Below are 6,553 nucleotides of genomic sequence, written 5' to 3' on the forward strand. Positions count from 1 at the left end.
TCCGTTGTAAACTCATCAGTTTTGGAGTCATTATCCTCCTGAAATTTATTTGCTCAAAGACAGTGTCTCAAGAAAATGAAGGTTTCCCCCATCTTCCACCTCCTCTTTCTTTACTACCCTTCCCTGATTCTACAAAGATAATCCAGTCTTCCTGATCTCAAATCTAAAGTATATTGCTCCAGAAATTAGAAACCAAAGGGCATGTAACAATAAGGGTGTCAGTGTGGGAAACATGAATTATGATAATAAAAAAATAAAATGCCAGAGAATTAATTCTGACTCATGGCAGCCCAATGTGTGTGTCAGAAAAGAATTGCTCCATAGGATTTTCATGACTGTGACCTTTACAGGCGAGGTCTTTGTTCTCCAGCACCTTTGTGCAGGTATACCTTCCAGTCTGGAGGTAAAACTCATAATCACTGCTTAACAAGACCTCTTGCAACACAAGAAGCCTCCAATTATTCACATTCAATGAAATTACAGAAGGATCTAATGAAATCCTTGATAGGGTGGTATTAATAAGTTCAGAATTCTCTATATATGTATCAGTTATAAAACTATAGTTCTTTTTCTTCAGACTGTAAAACTAGTTACTTAGCCTCCTAATTCTCTGTCTTGTGAGTCATGTAAAGTAGTTTGATCTGTTTACCACAAGAGGAAATGCATCTCTCCTAGATCTCCCTGAGGCTGTTTCCCAGTCATATGTAAATGGTCTTAACCTGCCTGTTTACCAGGAAGAGAACTGTGCCCTTCTTGAATTACTGATACTTAAATGTGAAATGTTTTCAGATGTACAAATTACTTTTTTTTTACTAACAAAAGTACATTGTTAAATGAGCTAGTGTTTCATCCTAGTGACCACTCCCAGATGGGGAGGCACTCTTGGAGGTGTCTCCCCATCTGTGTAAAAAAGTGCTTATTGCAGTCGTTTTTTATTGGCGATTGACTACGGAAAGAACCCCTTGTGTTCAGTAACATCCTGAGCTAATCAATTATAAAAATCTATTTTAGGTGACAGACCACAATAGATTTTTTTTACAATGATTTATTCATAGAAAATACCTTTTATGAAAAAAATAAACTCAGGCTATACACATGGATTTCACCTGATGGGACTCAGATAGATTACATCTGTGGAAGCAATTGTTGGAAAAGTTCAATATTTTTAGTATATTCTTAGAAGCTCTGGTATCTTAGCTTAGAATCTATGCTGCAATCCCCAAAACACTCAGTTCAAATCCACCACCTGCTCTGTGGAAGAAAGATGGGCAATGTCCTCTACTCAGATTAAACTGCCTTTGAAAACTTGCTGGAGGGTCAGCCATGTGTCAGTTCCTACTTAATGGCACACAACACCACAAGAAACAAAGAACAGTGGGACAATGCTATGAAAAAAACATTAAATCATGTAAACAAAATTGCATAGAACTTACTTTTAAAAAAATAAAAATTAAATTTATATCCAATTCCATCAGCTGAGGGTGTCATTACCCCCTCCTGGGTGCCAGATGGCAGGACCATTGTCCCTTCTGTTCAAGTGGGGCCTGCACCTCCTTTGTACCAATGTATCGGATCACACCTCTTGAATTCCAGAGGAATGGGCATCTGCTTCTTCCTCCAGTGGGACAAACCAACACTTCCTACTTCAAAGGTCTCCATAGGGAAAGACTGCAATCTCTGGGGAGACAAAGGCAGGAAGCAGGCCTCTTCCTTTCTAGGAAGGACCTATGCTTCTGTGGTTCTGGAGGACTAGGTCACATCTTCACCTAAAGGTCACTAGTTTTTTAGTTACCTTTTCAACTCCAGAGGGTGGCGCCACACCACCTTATACCTGCCAGAGGGCGGGGCTCCAGGTTCCCAGAGCCAGAGGGCAAGGCCTCTAGTGCTTGTGTCTCAGAGGATGACGTTACCCCCTCCTTAGTTTGAGTGGGTAGAGTCACTGCTTTCTATGGTCCAGGAGACAGAGCCACCACCTTGTGGATGCCAAGGGCAAGAACTCTGCCATTTCTGTTCCAGAAGGCAGCAGCAGCATTGCCTGGGAGAGAATAAGGCTCAACACTTCTTGTCTGAGAAGATGAGATCATCCTTGTTTTGAGGGGGTGGAGTCATTGCTTCCTATATCTAGGAGGCGGGACCAACACCTTTTGAGTTCCAGAGGGGAGGGCGACACTTCCTGTCTCAGAGGATGAGGTCAGCCCTTCCTTAGCTTGAGGGGGTGGAGCCAACGCTTCCTATAGTGCATGGGGTGGAACCTCTGCCTTGAGACTATCATCCCTTCCATCCCTTCTGTCATAGAGGGAGGGGGCACCACTTCATGTCTCAGGGGATGAGGTCTCCAAACTTTAGTGTCAAGGGGTGAAGTCATCACTTCCTATACCCAGGGGGCGGAGCCACCATCTTGTAAATTCCAGAAGGTTCAGCTTCTGTCATTACTATTCCAGCAGGCGGGGGCCCCCACTTACTCAGCCTTGGAGGGTGGGACACCACTGTAAAGGTGCTGTTGTTGTTTCCTGTCCAGTGGAACCGACCCATACCTGACCCTCCAGTGAGTTTGTAGAGGCAGTGAATCACACGGGAGCAGATGCCCATTCAAAGTTCTGTGGGTTTTGCCTCTGCACTTCAGAGGGTTAGTCCATGGCCTGGAGGGTACCACCTCCTCCAGGGTGTGAAAGGGTTGGTGTCTCCACTTTCTGCATGGTTGAAAGTAGGAACTGTAGCTTCCTGAATTTGATTAAGCACATTTTGAAAAGGAGGAAGCTTCAAAAATAATTGAAAGAGCAAAAAAGAGCTCTGGTGCCCTAGAGGTAAGGAGTCATGCTGCCTTCTAATTGGCCCATGGTTCGAACCCTCCTGCTGCTCCACAGGAGAAAACCCAGCAATCTGGTGGCATAAGATTTATATCCTCTGAAAAACTGCTGGAGACTGAGCTATGAATTGGTTGAGACTGGACAGCACCTAACAGGAACTGCTTCCTGAACTTGACAGGATGGACTGCCTCTTCAGGACCTTCATTGGGTGAAAGCTTTACTCCATTTGCATCATTAAGATAGACAAGTTCTGTTGGCCTAGAGGGTAAGGAGTTACACTAGCAACCCAAATGTAAGTGATTTGAAACTACTAGCTGCATGAGATTTAGTTTCTGAAAACCCTCTTGAGGGTCAGATATGAATCAGTTCTGACTCACTGGCAATGAGTTTGAGTTTCTACTTTGATCGGGCAGATTTTCCCCAATCGCATAGTTTCGTTGTTTGGGTTTTTTTTTTTAATAATTTGGAAAACATTTTTGGTTCAAGACTATACGCCAAAGGAACAAGGGGGGAAAAAACAGAGTAGCAAATTACACAGGTGAAAGGGATAAAGTGGACAAGTTGAATAAATAAACTGGGTTCCCCCCCCATAACTTAATGAAAATTCACAAACACTAATACACATGCACGAACACCCTAACCCTTCTTGCAGATTAGTTTCTGTGCAAGTAAATCTGTTAGGCCTTGGAAATGTCCAGTATAAACTCGTTAGAAATAGAACCAAAGATGAATTTGGCCACTGAAGTATTTAAGTTTCCCACCTCCCTTTTTATATGTGCAGACACATATAAAAGCTAGATCAAGCATGTTTTTAAAATGCGAAAACTTCAATGAAAATTAAAAGAAAAAAAGGCAGTTGAACTTGTCCTCTCACATTGCTGGGATATGTTGTGTTGTTGTTGCTTGCTACTCATAGCGACCCTATGTACAACAGTCCTAAACACTGCTCTGTCCTGTGCCAATCGCACTGTCTCTGACACTCCCATCCCGATTACCCCAGTCACTGAATCAATCCACCTCATAGAGGGCCTTCCCCTCCTGCTCTGTCTTTCCACCTCCCAAGCATGATGTCCTTCTCCAAGGACCGGTCTCTCCTTACAACATGTCCAAAGTATGTTAGACAAAGCCTCAGAATCCTTGCCTCCAAGGAGCCACCCGGTTTAACCCTTTCCAGGACGAATCTGTTTGTTTTCCTAGCAGTCCATGGTACTCTCAATACTCTTCTCCAGCACCACAACTGAAAGGCATCAATTCTCCTTCTATCCTCCTTGGTCATTTTCCAACTCTCTGATGCATAACAAGTGATTGCAAAGACCATGACCTGTATCAGATGCACCTTAGTCTCCAGAGACACACCATTGCTCTTCAGTACTTTGGAGAGGTCCCTAACAGCAGGCTTTCCTATGGCAATGCGCCTTTTAATTTTCTGGCTACTGGTGCCAAGAGTGTTGACTGTGGAGCCAAGCAAAATAAAGCTGGGATATGACTTTCTTAAAATAATATTGCAGTTGATTACAACAATGTGCTTAATGCCACAGAGCGGAAATTTTGAGAATAGTGAAGGATCAGGCAAAGTTTCAATCTGTGGTACATAGCAACACTATGAACTCAACTCAATGACACCTAAGAACAGCAATAATAAATCCTTCCTACAGAGTGTGGTTCCAATGAAATCTGCATCACCTCGATGCTTCTCAGAAATGTTGACTCACACCCATCCCAGCCCTTGTGAATTAGAATTTGCCATTTAATAGGTCCCTGGTAAGCCATACACCTTAAGATTTGATAGCCATTGGTCTATAGCATTTCAAGCATTGAGTTGCTAAAGACATCTATTTTAGTAAAAATTAATAACTTCTATCAACCAAAGTTTTTAATTCCCTTTTTATTAACCCTATCCACACAGATAGGTACAGAACCGTGACTCTATAAAATAATACCACTGTAATATCAAATTATAAAATTGAAAGTGAAAAAAAATAATATTGCAGTGTATTCAGTGATGCAGCAAGACTCAACCTATGCAATTACAAACATAAAATAATAATTGGACCCTGGAATATATGCATTATGAACCTATGAAAATTGGAATTTGTAAAAAAATGAAATGGAATCTATAAAGTTCATTCTGGGCATTAATGGAGAAGATGGACTATTCATCATCAGTATTCGTCATTGTGAATCAGGCAATCATATAATTTACTGTCAAGATAACAAATTGAAGAAGAATATTGTTGTATTAATCAGTAAAAACAACATTTCAAGACCCATCCTGAAGGACAATGCTGTGAGTGATAGGATAATAGCCATAGAAATACAAGGAAGATCTATTAATATAACTTCTATTTAAATTTGTGTAACAACCATCAAAATCAAAGATAGATACTTTCTACTGACTTGTGCAGTTAAAAATTGATCAAACATGCAATCAAGATAAATGAATAATAATTGGTACTTTAAATACAAACATTACAAGTAAAGAAAGGTGGTGGTGGTGGTTGTTATGTGCCGTTGAGTAACCTGTGACTCAGTGATTGTATGCACAATAGCTCTGAACCTTGCCCTATCCTGGGCCAATCTCATCATCTCCAGTACACCTAATTCCATTACTCCAGTCACTGAGTCAATCAATCTCACCCAGGGTCTTCCTCTCCTGCACTGTCCTTCCACCCTTCAAAGCATGATGTCCTTCTCCAAGGACTGAACCCTCCTGGGAACAAGCCCTAATTTTGTGAGATGGAAGAACTTCAAAATCCTTGCCTCCAAGGAGCAGCTTGGCTTCACCCTCTCCAAGACAGACTTGTTTTTCTCTTGGCAGTCCATGGTATATTCTACTACTCTTCTCCAGCACCACAACTCAAAGGCATAAATTCTTCTCCTGACAGCAAATTTTTCCAATTCAATTTGTCTTGTTTTAATTTCCTGACTACTGGTGCCAAGAGTGTTGATTGTGGAACAAAGCAAGCTGTAATTGTTAATAATCTCAATCTCTATCTCTCATGATTCTGTCAATTGACCCAGCGGTGAGAATCTTTGTTTTCTTGATGTTGAGCTTCAATCCATATTGAAGAGTACAGACCTTGTTTTTCCTTGTAGAAAATGCTTCAGGTCCTCCTCAGTTTCGGCAAGCAAGGTTGTATCATCTGCGTAAGGCAGATATTGGAAAATATGACCTTGATGACAGATATAAGGTTAGAGATCCTATGGTAGACTATTTTGCACGCAATTATTCATGTCAAATAACTTTAAAATTTTTATTTTATATTGGTTTTCATACAAAATTCATATATATTGTTTTTCACACTTTCCTTCATTCACATTGTGTGAATATAATTATCATATCATTATCCCCATACAGTGTGTTTTATATAATTAATCACCATTGAACTATGCCCACCATTACCCTGTCTTTTCAGATTGCTACCTGATCTTTTCCATTTCCTTTATGCCCTCCTCCCATAAGGATAAATACTGTATTCCCCATCCTTTTCCAGTGGAGTGGCTGGTGGCCTCAAACCATGTGGCTTCAGCATTGCAGTGCAGCTTCTTGCCACTAGGCTACCAGAAATTTTATAAAAGATATAAAACATGGACCTCTCCTAATGGACTATAAAAATTTAGTAATAGCAATGTAATATAATACAGGAATTACATCAAGTAGCTAAGTTAGATGGATCTTGGCTGAAAGCAGAGAGTACCAGAGCAATGTCTATCTATGTTTCATTGATTATGCAAAGGCGTTTGAC

Source organism: Elephantulus edwardii, unplaced genomic scaffold (assembly GCF_000299155.1).
Source record: "Elephantulus edwardii isolate Elephantulus edwardi_28Jun2011 unplaced genomic scaffold, EleEdw1.0 scaffold00016, whole genome shotgun sequence".
NCBI classification, from domain to species: domain Eukaryota; kingdom Metazoa; phylum Chordata; class Mammalia; order Macroscelidea; family Macroscelididae; genus Elephantulus; species Elephantulus edwardii.